Source organism: Macrobrachium nipponense, chromosome 8, assembly GCF_015104395.2.
Source record: "Macrobrachium nipponense isolate FS-2020 chromosome 8, ASM1510439v2, whole genome shotgun sequence".
Lineage (NCBI taxonomy): Eukaryota > Metazoa > Arthropoda > Malacostraca > Decapoda > Palaemonidae > Macrobrachium > Macrobrachium nipponense.
The window spans coordinates 52904578-52920025 of NC_087203.1; the positions used below are offsets into that span (position 1 = coordinate 52904578).

General features: G+C 36.4%; 1 protein-coding gene across 2 annotated transcripts in view; it reads right to left on the reverse strand.

The window, feature by feature from the left end:
* Positions 1-15448, reverse strand: part of LOC135222780 (DNA excision repair protein ERCC-1-like) — a 113780-nt gene that overhangs the window by 70748 nt on the left and 27584 nt on the right. For both annotated transcript variants that reach the window (XM_064261046.1, XM_064261045.1), the window contains exon 3: positions 6684-6829. The gene's annotated coding sequence lies outside the window, so the exon portion shown is untranslated. The remainder of the gene's footprint in view (positions 1-6683; positions 6830-15448) is intronic.

The window sequence follows — 15448 nt, forward strand, 5'->3', positions numbered from 1 at the left end:
CTTCTTCTATTCTAGCTGTAAAGGACCTTTGTACACTCTCTATTTGTGCAATATCCTTTTGATAGTGTGGGGTACCATATCATATTGCAATATTCAAGTGGACTACGAACATATGTTTTATAAAGCATAATCATGTGTTCAGCTTTTCTTGTTTTGAAGTGCCGTAACAACATTCCATTTTTGCTTTACATTTTGCCAACCACAGAGTTGCTATTTGATCATTGCATAACATGTTCCTATTCATCATCACACCAAGGTCTTTAACTGCTTCCTTATTTGTGATTGTCTCATTATTAGGTCCCTTATATGCATATAGCTTTCTTTCTCTGTCTCCATAATTTATTGATTCAAATTTATCAGAGTTAAATACCATCCTATTTACCTCTGCCCAATCATATACTTTGTTAAGGTCTCTTTGTAGAGCGTCCTATCTTCATCACAAGTAATTTCTCTACTTATTCTTGTGTCATCTGCGAAACTACTCACTACCGAATCCTTAACATTATTGTCTATGTCTTCAATCATAATAACAAACAGTATTGCAGCTAACACCGTACCTTGCGGCACACGGTATATTGACCTTTGGCTTCATCCGATTTTATAGTCGTTTGCAATAACTATCTGTTTTCTGTTGTGTAAAAATTCTTTAACCATCTTCCTACTTTATCCACGATATTGTGTTTTCTAATTTTCTTCGCTAATATATTATGGTCTACTTTGTCAAACGCTTTTGCAAAAGTCTAAATAAACCACATCTGTTTCAGTGTTTCCTTTTTTTGCTTTTTCATATTTTTGAATATGTTCTCACGGTGGACTAACAGTTGGGTTTGTGTACTTTTTCCGGGTACGAAACCATGTTGTCCTCCTTTATTAAACAAATTATTTTTTATTAAATGTTTCATAATATTTTTCTTCATTACCCTTTCATACACTTTCATAATATGTGATGTAGACTCACAGGCCTATAATTACTTGCCTCTAGTCTTGATCCACTTTTGAAAGTAGGGGTAATATATGCTAATTTGTGCTCATCATAAATCTTGCCTGTATCTACACTTTGCCTTAATAATATTGCAAGTGGCTTTGCGATAGAATGAACTACTTTCTTTAACAAAATAGCAGGAATTCCATCAGGCCCTGCAGCAGCTCCATTTTTAATTTCATTAATAGCCTGCACAATATCAGCTTCATTAATATCTATGTCAGCTAAATATTCACTATTTCATCCCTTACTTCTATATCATTATCTTCATTATCTATTCTAGGGGTGAATTCTCTCTTATATCGTTCTGCCAGTATGTTGCAAATTTCCTTTTTTTCATTCGTTAATCTCCCTTCAATTCTTAGAGGGCCTATTTCTATTCTTCTTTTATTCATCTTCTTCGCATATGAGTATAATAGTTTGGGATTTTGCTTGATATTTAATAGGGTTTTTTCTTCCAAGTCCCGTTTTTCATTTTCTTTTGATTGTATAATCTTTTGTTCTGCATTTTCTATCTTACTTTTTAGTTCTATAACTTTCCATGCATTTTTTTCTTTTGCTAGACCTTTTTTCCACTTTCTGATTTTCTGGAACAAGATCCTTCTGTCTCTTGGTATGCATGACTGATGTTTACTTTTCTTCTTCGGTATATATTTATCCACTATTTTCTCTAATATTTTATATAATATCTCCGTATTTACCTTTATGTCATCACTTACGAAAATGTTATCCAATCTTTGTTTAATTCTTCATTTATTTCTGACCATTTTATATTTTTACTGTAGAAGTTGTATTTTCCATATCCTTCCCACTTTTTCATTTCTTGCTTATCTCTGTTTTCACTTGCTTTGGAATGGACTGTTAATTCTATGACATTATGGTCTGAAATACTCGCATTCACAAATACTAGGTCTAAAGTATTTTCCTTTCTTGTTGGCAGGTGATTTATTTGTTGAATGTTGTATTCTAGTAGCATATCTATAGCTTTTCGAATTGCCTCTTATCTTCTGCACTACTATTTACTCTTTTTTTTATATGTATAAGTACATCCACAATCTCCTATTCGTTCTTTCCAGTCTACGAAAGGAAAGTTGAAGTCTCCAGATAGGAGAATAGTCCAGTCCTTGTGATTTCTACATATATCATCCAATTTTTTCTATTATTAAGTCAAACTCTTTAGTATTAGGAGGTCTATATATTACTATGTTCATTAATTTTTCAGATTCAAATTCTACCACTATTAGTTCACATTCTGAGTTACTATATTTCTCATATATTTTTCCTTGTTTTTTGTCTTTCCCATAAATTGCGGTTCCCCCTTTATTCCTATTTTTTCTATCTGATCTATAAGTTTGAAACCCTTTTATTTGATCATCATTCCCAGTTCTCTTGGGAATACCAGGTTTCACTTAATATTCATTATATCTATTTTCAGGAGTTGGGTTAGTTCTTCTAAGTACTCTATTTTCTTTTTGTTACTCGTAACTAAACCCTGCGCATTCATCACTATGATGGTTTGCGTGTTTTCTCCTTCATTTAATATGGGTAATAATAAGGATTTTCCCAAGTCTCTTTCCTGTTCTGGTATGTTGTTCTTTTTTTCATTTCCAGAAATTCTGACATTAAAACATCCAGAGAGAGAGAGAGAAGAGAGAGATAGAGAGAGAGAGAGAGAGAGAGAGAGCGAGAGAGAGAGAGAGAGATGTTACAATCGTCTAACATCTCCGTAAATTGCACCCTCTTCTAAATAAAATTGGGTATTATCTTAACGATAATATACTCGTATAACTCCGTACAGCTATGAACAACCGAACGACAACTTGTTGCTAATGCGATCAACTCCTATAACAACATCCGTTATTGTATTCATCCGCGTGCGACGGTAATTACTGTATTCATGTTATAAATGCAGCTGAAGCTAATAAGGCAAAATTACGTGCATCAGCAACCTGGACAGAAGTCCCGAGCTTTTGTATGAATTCAACAAACGCAGCCGTGGTAAAAGAAACTAATAGCATGAAAGAGCTCATTACTGGTTGTTTTCACACAGACAAAGATTAATAAAGTATATTAAGTGTAAGATTCGTAATACCTATGAAAAAGAGTGAAAAACGAACGGAATCCTAAATTTAAACCGGCGCCATCTAACCCGAGGGAAAAACTAGCTTCCAATGAGACGTATCAGTCAAATTTTGGTCTTAAATTACATTGTAAGATGAACAGTATGACTTCGTTCCATAAGTTAAGTATCCAGATATTCATTAATATGCTAACTAGGGCACAAAAACATTAGCCGAGACCAAGTGATATGGTTGAATATGGCGCCAAGGAAAAAAAAACAGACTAGCCGGCATCTTTCTGTCTAAGCCACACCTCCTTACAATAGTGCTGTTTGACGACAAGCTAGTGTAATTGTAATTTAATTGAAAAGTAATACAAAATAATATTTAAAGGTAATTAAATTAACTTTAAGAGGCCTAATATTAATTTCAGTTGTCATTGTTAATTTGATAATACGACTGGTAATAATTTGTAACTGTAATTGACATAAGCGCAATATAATTACTGACGGCAATAGTCTGTTTGATTATATGCCCCAAGATAGATACCTCATTGACTATGTTAAATGTCAACATAGTTGAACACACGTCTCCTTCAAGTCGTTTGTACAAACTCGCATAAGTGAGAGTGTTGTTACGTCAGTCATTTTAGGCAATCAGGAGAGAATGATATGGATACGGCGACGCAAACCCGTATTCGTCATCCGCTGATTCCAGCGTGAATGACTGCCGAGTTAGTGTTTATACTACGCTAATATGATGATACATATAATACAATTATAATGCTTTAGTCGGACAGAATCCGATCTTCATTCTGTTCGATTACATTCAAATTAATAATCCTCAGATCGGATTCTCGTTCGTTTTCAATTACACCTGTACTGAATTATCCGAAGTCAGAATGCCTTGAGCCTACAGCGTTAGCCAATATAAAAATAACTACCGATATGTTGTACAGCGAATACTTTAGGCTAGGCTAGGCTACTGAATATGCATACGATATATCATCGTGAACACTAGGCTAACCGTAGTTAATTTTATTCGATTTCTCTCCATACTGAATATCGTAAGTCAATATGCATTGAACGGAGAATTAGTTGATATTAACAATTATCGTATCGTATAAGTAGAGGAAAGTAACCTTAAAGACGAAGGAGCATATCTGAAAGACCAACCATGGCCTAAAAGCTTCTGATGCAAGGAACTCGAAGCAGGAAAAGCCTAAAGATGCTCTAAGGACACTGTGCCTCTATAAACTACTACTTTTAATAGAAAACCGACCCGAAGAAGCCTGCACTTCTCTTCCTAAACTAAACACTATATAGCCTATTATCCCTACTCGTCTATATCTGACCTAAGTTTTTATCATCCTGAGAACTTACACATCGAGGGAAGGGGAATCTGCTGCCAACACTGCCTGCTCCGCGCCAGGGGGGACGGCGGATCCTGCCCTGTGGGCTTGCGGATCCCCATAACCCCCAGCACCGGTTAGGGCTGGTTCTGGAACAGGCAGGGGAGCTGGAAAAGAGCACTGTCTCTAAGTCTTTATCTTGATCTACGTTAGTCTCTCCTGCCTACACTTCTTAATACGAGACCTTTCCTATGTTTGAGATACCCTAACATCTGGTTCAAAGACCACTCCTGACATTCCAAACATCTGGTCTTTACATTATATTGAACAGGCCTACAATTTACGCATAAGGAATGACTATCGTGTCATAGGGTACTCATCCTTTTCTTGCATTGTTGGCAAAGACGATACGTTGTTGAACTTCCGCTCGTCGTTTTCTGTGATGTCGTGGCCGAGAATGCAGTAGTCGTTGTCGTAGCTTGTGTTGTTTCTTCCTTTGCAGAATCAATGTCTGATGACAAGGTATTAAGAGCAATCCAACCGTAATCCAAAGGATGCGTAATTCGTCACCAAAATCAATCAAATCAAAGGTGCAAATGAAGGCAGGGCAAGACCAAAAAGGAGTTCGCTGTGGATACATCTGTACTCCACCAGCGGAACGATTAAGTGATTGAACGTGAGAGGGCAGGTGTGACCGGCCCGTGAGGCAGGGTTACCAGCGGTGGGCTGGTAACTAGGTAACGAGGGTGTTTGCCAGGAGATTGGCAACACTGATCGTTTATTTTAACCAAAGATTTGGTAAATTTTTAATAAATGATGGTTCGGGCTGGTAAGTGACCAGGGCTTATTCAGGTGTTCAGGGGGTGTATTGCAATAATAATACGTAAATAAAATCAACTCGCTTAATTCTGCCATCCTTTTTAACAGAATAATAATGATAATAATAATAATAATAATAATAATAATAATAATAATAATAATAATCCCACGAATAGCAGAACAACTCCAGCATTGTATCACAAATCACCATGCGCCCAAATGGATGACCACAGAAAGAACATCCTTAGTACAAAAAGACAAGAGTAAGGGAAATATAGCCAGTAACTACAGGCCTATCACCTGCCTACCAATAATGAGCGAGTTAGGCCTACTCTAAATCTCACTTCGGATAAAGTAAATCCGCAATACACATATGTCGCTGATGACTATGCATCACCTAGATAAAGTATGTACTAATGCTTAACATATAATATGGAAAATATTTATGTAGTTATCTTGTGCTGAAAAAACACATGCGCTCTGATGACGCTCCCAAAATGGCGGCACAGCCGACGGCGCCCACAATACTATTCTGAGGGACCGAAGGCGATTTATGGGAACATTTCAATCATAAAAATCATAAATACGTAAATTGGAGTACTCAACTTAGGTGTAGTAGGGAGATCTACTGTTACCATAACGAAAAAAGCGAAAAATCCTGGGAGCAAAACCGAAGCGAAGTGCGCACACAGATTGCTAATACAGGAATGAGCTACACGCGTGGGTATTAGAAGTAGTAGCGAGTGGAAGGTGAGGCGGGTGGCGCTTGTAACGGCTCCCACCGTAGAGGGGTTTTGTAGAGGGAATCTTTTAAGTGGCAGAGGATCTGTGAATAGTGGCTTCCACTACGCCCCTTTACTTATACCGACACCCCTTGGGGTGCTCGCTCTGAGGGTAGTAACTTCAGCATACCATGTAAGCTTTTTCTCTGGTATATTTAGGATATATTTATACTTGAAAAATGAGCTACAGGGATTTTTCACCGGCAGACACAGGTCGAACCCAGAAATTCCTTTTGCGCAAGGAGTCTGGAACCTAACCTCCTGTAAGTTTGGGGTATTACTGTATGTATTAATAAGTGAAATCTACAGTACTAGTAAGCAAACAGTTAGCTATTGAGATAATATTGGCAAGTTCATAGAGAAAAGATAAAAATAGGTGTTTATAGTTTAAGAATGAATGTAAAAAATTTGGCCATATGGCCCTGTATTGGGGCCATGGAGGCCATTCAGTGCTGTTGCTGGTTAAAAGTCAACCCTAATAATGATAGCCTATTAGAAGAGGTTCTACCCAGTAGCAGAATACTCAACTGGGAAACAGTGTAATGTTGCTTTCATACGTACAAAACTCCAACTTTTGAATAACTGTTGGTGGGTAAGTGTTACAGTACTGAGGTACAACAAAAATATTACGAGGTTTGACCTATATTTTCCAGAAAACATAACTGTAATAAATATTAACAAAATCTCACCTGTCTAGAGCTAACAATCACACAGTTTTTGCTTGATAGTTTTCCACCACCAGAGAATGCTTTCCCATCTACTGCCTCTGATGATTTTTTCAGTTCTTCTGGGGGCTCTTCATAAAATTCTGATTTCTTCAATCCACTAAAGGCCTCTGTTGTGGAAGGATAGCTCATTAAAGAAAACTGGAAAAGTCAACAATATGAACACCAATTCAAATGCAATTATTTCTATCACTGTGATGCTTGTTCACAAATACATTTTAGTAATTTGTACTGAAGCCATTAACCCTATGTAATGATGGAAATCTTTCATTTAAAGTTTATGACAGTACCCATGAAAATTGTTGGACTGGGAAACCATATTAGTTCTCATGTTATCAAGATGTTAAGTTAACCGGTCAAAGTTGAGATTGTCTAAGATTGAGCATATGTATGTAAGTGCGTAACTCTAATTAAATGCACATTTGCGTAAGCTTAAATTGCTCTGTTTGAGACAAGTACAGCAACGTTAGAGGGGAAAGGAATGTAGCTCCCCTTATACTTATTTGAAATGACATATTTCTCCTTTGTAAAAAGTATGCAATTGTCTTAGTTTGTAATTCACATGTTGCCATAACACTTAATAGTGTTCCTTTATATTTCTACTTTGATGTAACTGCCAATTACCAAGAATTGTTATGGTACTGTTATGATGAGTTTGCATGTGGCTGCAATTGTACCACAAAGTGTAGGCTAAGATGTGAATTAGTCATCCAAAAGTGTATGACAATGTCAATTTTTGAATTAAGCTCCACATGTTATGCATATAAAGTCAGGCTAACTGTGATGTGTAACAGTTAAATCAGGCATGAGTACAGCATAGCCAAGGCTATGGACTGCATGTTCTTAGGCACAAGATTGCCGTCCTAAATGAACTGTTTGTATTACAGGAAACCCGTAATATGGGTCCAGTGTAAGAAACCAGTATAGGAAAACAGTATAGGGTACCATTATAAGAACCAGTTCTAAAAGGAACAATTATGGAAGGAATACAACTACAAATCAGTTGTTTCACAATGTATCTATCTACTGTTAAGAAAAAATATTATAAAAACCTGCAAGAGCTATCCTTTCCCTCAACCCTAACTAGAACAATGTAGATTCAACTGTTCCTGACATCAAGAATCAGTTCCAGCTAAGAATAGGCCTAGAATATAAGCCTAGGCCTATGAGGTAAGTGTATTAGCCTATGCTAAGGTCTATGTATAGGCTAGTCAGAGCTAATTGTCCTAAAATGTATGGTAGCCTTTGAATGTTAAGTCAGGACAATAGACACATCAACACTGTATACACCTAGTACAGTATAGTAAATAAATGAGTACACGTACAGTAATATCATTAATATTATTACTATTATTATAACACCTAACCAAAAGCAGTACACCACGATATATTTAACTAGCTGCAGTGAACACAGCAAAAAATAAAGATGCAGCCCAAGTCTCACACTTTTTCTTATTCAACTGTCTGTGCCAAATTGAGGAGCAATAGAGGCATAAAGCACTAGTATTAAAAGAAATGCCACATTACAAACTATAAACCTATCTTTTTACTTTCAATAATGCTAATATCTATTCATAAATTTGACATTCCAAATTATCCTTAAACTCAAATTGACAGGTCTATGGCTCCTACATGCATTAATAAAATTGTCATAAGTATGTCCTGTGTAGTGTAAAGCTTCCATGCTTCTGGAACCACCCCTCTCAATGTATGGATGATAAAGATCAACCATATCTCCTCACTTTTTGTATGTATTGCCTAGGGCGGTTGTAGATTGATATATTGTACTCTCAAATTGTCATACCAAGAAGCAGCAGACTGATTAGAACCAGTGTTGCCAACCCCAACATGTATCTTTACCCTACACAGACACTGAAAAAACCATGTCCTCATCGCCCTGACTCAGGATATGAGTAAAGATAAGCTTGCTGGGATAGTATTTATAAATTTTCTACATTTTTAAACCTAACAGAGAAATTATGAAGATATGACATATTTTTAAAGTAATTTGTATTTTCCCTAAAGGCCTGTCCACACTAGGATACCGCATATTTGCTTCCCATCCCGAATGGAAAACATTTTGTGTTTCTGTGTATATACTATATATATATATACAGGCAGTCCCCGGGTTACGACGGGGGTTCCGTTCTTTGAGACGCGTCGTAAGCCGAAAATCGTCGTAAGCCGGAACGACGCTTGGAAATATGTCTTAAACTAATAAAAAGTTATAAAAACCTTACTTGTAATCCTTTGGTTACACTACATGTTGTTTCCTGGTAGTTTATGTACAAACCTGGAGTTATTTTCACAAAAGAATGCTGGTTCTTGAAGGTAAAAACTATTGTAATCCTCTGGTGACACTACATTCTTGAAGTTTTATGTACAACCTGGAGTGATTTTGCAAAATCTTGAGGGCTACAAGAACAGCTGATTACTATTTACGTATCATATAGACTAATTAAAGTAAATGTATCTTTAAATAGGCTTATATATTAGTATCAACAAAACATTTCCTGCCATGAGTCAGAGGCCGTTTAATGAAACGAACACTTTCTCTGTCCTATCTGTTCAGAAAATAAACGTTACGGTCAATCCCCGAGACCATTGTTGCCAAAGCGTCTCTCTCTCTCTCTCTCTCTCTCTCTCTCTCTCTCTCTCTCTCTCTGATCAAATTACATTGGAAACTTGACATACGATTGCCCTAATATACGAATGTTTTGAGATATAACAGAAAATTTTGCGAAAATACAAGCTTTGATATACAACGAAATATTGAGATACGATTTTGCGATGAGTGTTAGTTGTATAGGCGACCGATAAATGGCGTTCAGTCTTTTGTTTGTTGGTGCTGCATGTTAACACGTCGTTGTTTAGTTCGTTGTATTTGCGCCTATTTTTTCGTGTTATTTTGTCTATTTTATTATTAACCATGGGTTCTCAAAGCTAAAGACAAAGCAGGTGATAAGAAAAAACCCAAGAAAATTATTTCGATGGAAGCAAAACATGAAATTATAGCAAAGCATGAACGTGGCGTTCGTATCGTCGATTTGGCAAACGAGTATGGTCGAAATCCTTCTACAATATCCACGATCATCAAGCAGAAGGAAGCTATAAAAACCCCCGAGACCATTGTTGCCAAAGCGTCTCTCTCTCTCTCTCTCTCTCTCTCTCTCTGAGCAAATTACGTACTGGATAATGACTCTCTTTGGATACTTCGATTTTGCCAAATATTGAGGGCTACAAGAACATTTTTTGATTACTATTTACGTATCATATAGACTAATTTAAAGTAAACGTATCCTTTAGGCTTATATTATTAGTATCAACAAAACATTTACTGGCATGAGTCAGAGGCCGTTTAACGAAACGAACACTTCTGTCCTTAACTCGGAGCGTCGGAAGACGCTCTCTCTCTCTCTCTCTGATCAAATTACTGGATAATGTCTCTCTTTGGATACTTGGAATTTGCGTTGTAATCTAACCAGAAACTTCGTTTTGTTATTATTACTGGGCGGAAACAAGCAATGATTTTTTCATTATTTGTGCTTTTGGACTGTTATATGTAAACTAGTATGTATATTCATTCGCTCAGAAACTAGTTCCGCATATGAGGCGTCACTAAAAAACATAGAAAAATACAACATAAAAAGTGTCGAAAATCATCATAATCTCAAAATTTTTGTTGTAATCTAACCAGAAACTTATTTTTTATTAATATACTGTGCTAAACTATAAAGGATTTTTATCATAGTATGCGTTTTTAAAAGCGTCGTTAACTCGGAGCGTCGGAAGCGTCAGCGTCGTAACCTCGGAACAAGCGTCGTAACCCAGGACGGATTTTTCCATTGAATATTTAAGAAAAAGCGTCGTAACCTCGGAACGTCGTAAGCCGGAAAACCGTCGTAACCCGGGGACCGCCTGTATATATATATATATATATATATATATATATATATATATATATATATATATATATAAATATATATATATATATATATATTATATATATATATATATATTATAAATATATATATATATATATATATATATATATATATATATATAATATATATATATATATATATATATATATATAGATATAATATATATATATTATATATATATATATATATATATATATATATATATATATATATATATATATATATATATTACTATATATATATATACATATATATACTATACAGGTCAGTCCCCGGGTTACGACGGGGGTTTCCGTTCTTGAGGCGCGTCGTAAGCCGAAAATCGTCGTAAGCCGGAACGACACTTGGAAATATGCCTTAAACTAACGAAAAAGTTAGAGAGACCTTACCTGTGTGACATGCAAGTATTGCATGATGTGTAGTGTGGTTATTTCAATGGCAAAGGATGGTTCTTGAAGGTATAATTCTTTATTAAACTCTTGTGACACTATAAAGCACTATGTACTACACTTAATCCTTAGGTTAGATTATACACTAAACACTATTATGCACTGTACACTACGTAGTATGTAATCCTTTGGTAGATCCTGGAGTACACTAAAATCCCAGTCTGGTAGCTCTGGAAGGTTAAAAAGTATAACAACCCAAGTTCAGTACAAAATACTACACAAAGTCCTGAATACAATATGTAAATTATAGATATCAAGAGTAAAAGAGTTAATGTATGTTAATTAATTCCTTACTTTTAGTTTATAATTCCTTACTTTGAGTTATATCAAGAGTAAAAAAGTTAATGTATGTGAATTAATTCCTTACTTTTAGTTTAAAGTTGTCATGCTATGTAACCCTGGATGCACAAAGTCTTATGTGGCCCCATAGCCTACATCATTCAGGTGGGGGTTTCTGGAATGTACAAAAAATTAATTAGTATGTCAGTAAGGTACTCTATGCATAGTAAGTTACATACAGTAATATGCACCATACAGTGGTTTTAATATCACATATATACTAACATGTATAAAACTTAGTTAAATGTATGTTAATTAATTCCTTACCTTTAGTTTAAAGTTGTCGTGCTATGTAACCCTGGATGCACAAAGTCTTATGTGGCCCCATAGCCTACATCATTCAGGGGTTCTGGAATGTATAAAAAATAATTTTGTCAGTAAGTACTCTATGCATAGTAAGTTACATACAGTAATATGCACCATACAGTGGTTTAATATCAACTGGTATGCATATTGTAAATGATTGGTCTACACCCCCTGTTCAGCAGGGAGTGTACAGTATGTAATTCCATGAGGGACTTGATCACTTATCCCATGTGAGAGATCTTGGTCACTTTTTTTTTAGTATGTACGTATAAAACTTACTTAATGTATGTTTACTACTATGTATAATTCCTTACCTTTAGTACAGTAGTACATAGTTTACAGTTGTCGTGCTATGTTATGTAGTAACCCTGGACAAAGTTTTATGTGGCCCCATAGCCTGCATCATGGAGGGGGTCCTGGTTTTCTGGAATGTACCAAAAAAGTATCAAAGTTAAGTCATGTATGTATGTTTAGTAAGTTACATACAGTAACCATACGTACAGTGGTTTATAACATGTATGTACATAATCAAACTTGGTTGGAAATTCCTGTAAAAAAAGTATGTACGTATGTAATACTACTGTTATGTAAAAACCTACTGTTCATACTTTGTTACACTACATGTTACATGTGATACGTATACTTTCCTGAAGGGTTTTTTCCATCCAAAAATGGTGCTTCTACTTGTAGTTATCCCTTGATGACACTTGTAGTAATTTGTTAGTAACAACCTGGAGTTGTGTGAAAAATGTTGGTTTCTGAAGGAAAAAGTAACAAAATTAGTGTACAAAATATACACTACAGAAAGTTGTTTGAATGCAATATGTTAATTACTGTAGATATATCAAGAGTACTAAAAGAGTTAATGTATGTTAATTAATTCCTTACTTTTAGTTTAAAGTTGTCGTTCAATGTAACCCTGGATGGACAAAGTCTTATGTGGCCCCATAGCCTACATCATTCAGGGGACTCTGGAATGTACAAAAAATAATTTTGTCAGTAAGTCCTCTATGCAGAGTAAGTTACATACAATAATATGCACCATACAGTGGTTTAATATCACATATAACATGTACGTAGTATAAAACTTAATTTAGAAATTCCTTACATAACTTACCAACTTTTAGTGAGTCTCAAAGCTGTTACCTAGGTTGTGGGAGATGGAGGTGGAGGTGTAGAGCATTCATGATAAGGATGCATTCCAAACCTAACTTCAGTGTGCTTTATCACAGATAACAGGCTAGGATGATGGGCAGTCTGGAATGAAGAATTAATATTAAAGGACAGTATGTAACCACTTAGGTGTACAAAATTTATTGTACGTATGCAAACATTAAACACAACTGAGAATTCCTTACCTTCAGCAAAATGAAGACATGTAGGCTATGTAGAGGTATGGTTTATGTAAGTCACAGGTGCATGCCAGTCTGGAATGATAATGTAATACATATGATTATAGTATGTATGTTACATACATAACATGGTTATTACATATGTAATATTAAAACATTAATAAAAAAAAATGTCCTTACCAAATTCTAGTGGTTGGCTTGCTTACTGGGATGGGCATATGGTAGATGAGTGGGTGGCTGGGCTATGGAGTAGGATGGGCAGGTGCTTGGGAGTCTGGAATGATAAAAATATATAAAATGATAGAGTTACTACTGTAACTACTGCACATGTTATTACTGTTTGACATATGTATGTGTAATACGTATGTACAATATATAAAAAATGAAGAATTCTTTACCTGAAGGAATGGGAGAGGTGATACTACTCGTATCAACTGATTTGGGCTCTGGAGAGGTGATACTACTCGTATCAACTGATGAGGAACATCTAGATCTGAAAGATGATGGGTACATAAATATATAAGGTGGATGTAATTGTCGCAATATGTACACTTTTAATAAAATTTCTATTAGCAATTTATAAAACATTTTATACAAATTTGTTAAGATTCCTTACCTGATGTATAGGGCGAGGCATCAAAACCATGGAAAGGCTCAGGGTCATCTGGGTCACTGTCACTATCAAAGGGGTCTGAAATGAAAAAAAAAAAAATAATAAGGTTATGCAACATCAAACACATTGTACCACTATGTAAGTTAGTGTACGTATGTATGTAGGGTGTAAACAATTTCCAACATGAAAATGAGAAAAATGAAATTGCTTACCTGATTGTACACGTACAGGTGGGCGGGCTGCTACAGAGGGTCCAGGTACAGTCAACGTCGTACGGAAGATCTGGAACTGTCACAGGTAGTACAGAGATCTGGACTGTCACAGGTAGTACAGATCTGGACTGTACAGGGGGATCTGGAAACTGTCACCCATTCTGCAATAAAATTACAAATGATGAAAATCAATGAAGTTACAATTTACTCTTACATTTAGTTGTTACATTAAAAAATTAACACATTTTAATATGTACACTATGTAAACACATAAATTAGTAAAACAGGTTCAGAATTCCTTACCAGTACTAGGAGTGGGAGGTGGTGGTACTGGAGACTTGTGAAAGAAAGTGTCAAGCCTGGACTGCACACTTCTCTTCGTCTGCTTTCTCCTCAGGGTCTCCTTGTAGAAAGTCACCAAATCCATGATTCCTCTCTTGATTTGTATCAAACCTAGCAACGTTAGGGTCTTCTTGCCTCAAAAGAAGCCAAGCTCTCTCCAGATGAGTAAAACCCTCTGACAACTTTCACAGTTAATGACCTGGGTTTTGGCTCTGGTGCCGCCTCCTCTTCCTCAATCATTTGTTGTTCAAGTTCAAGTAAGTCCTCTGCAGACAATTCCTCTCCATGGGAAGCCAGCAGCTCTGTTACATCATCAGGTTCAAGATCTAGTTTCAGCCTCTTGCTTAGCCCTACGATCTTCCTCGTCACAGTCTCGACGTCTTCTGCCTCTGGTCAAAGCCTTCAAAACTGTGCACAAACTGTGACACAGTTTCTTCCAGGCCCCATGTTTAAAGTGGTCGTCTTCACCTCGTCCCAAGCACTTGCAATATTTTTCACTGCATCAGCAATGTTGTAGCCCTTCCAGAATTGCTTCAGTGTCAACTCCTTGTTATGCTTCTATGGCCTCAAAGCAAAACGTATGGTCCTTCTAAGGTAGTAAGCCTTGAAATTAGCTATTACTCCTGGTCCATTGGCTGTATCAGCGATGTGGTATTGGGTGGGAGGTACACACCCCCTTCACATTAGGATGCATGTCGCTCAAATTTGAAGGGTGACCAGGGGCATTGTCCAGGACTAAGAGGGCCTTAAAAGGCAGACCCGTTCGAAGTCAAACGCTCACTGCGGCACGAACATGCGTCATTGAACCAATCTTCCGAAGAACCCTTAAGGTAACCCAAGCCTTCTTGTTTGATTTCCAAATCACAGGGAGTTGACTCTTGAAAAAAAATGCCCTTGAATGCCCTGGGATTCTCGGCCAAATACACCAGCAAGGGCTTCAGTTTCAAATCGCCACTTGCATTAGACCCAAACAGCAAAGTCAGTCGCTCCTTTCCAGCTTTATGGCCAGGTGCTGCACTTCTCTCCTTGGAAAGGTACGTTCGATTTGGCATTCTTTTCCAAAATAATCCAGTCTCATCCACATTAAAGACTTGGTCAGCCGTGTAACCACCATCCTTAATTATCTCAGCCAAACCACCTGGAAAACTTTCTGCTGCTCGCTATCAGCACTA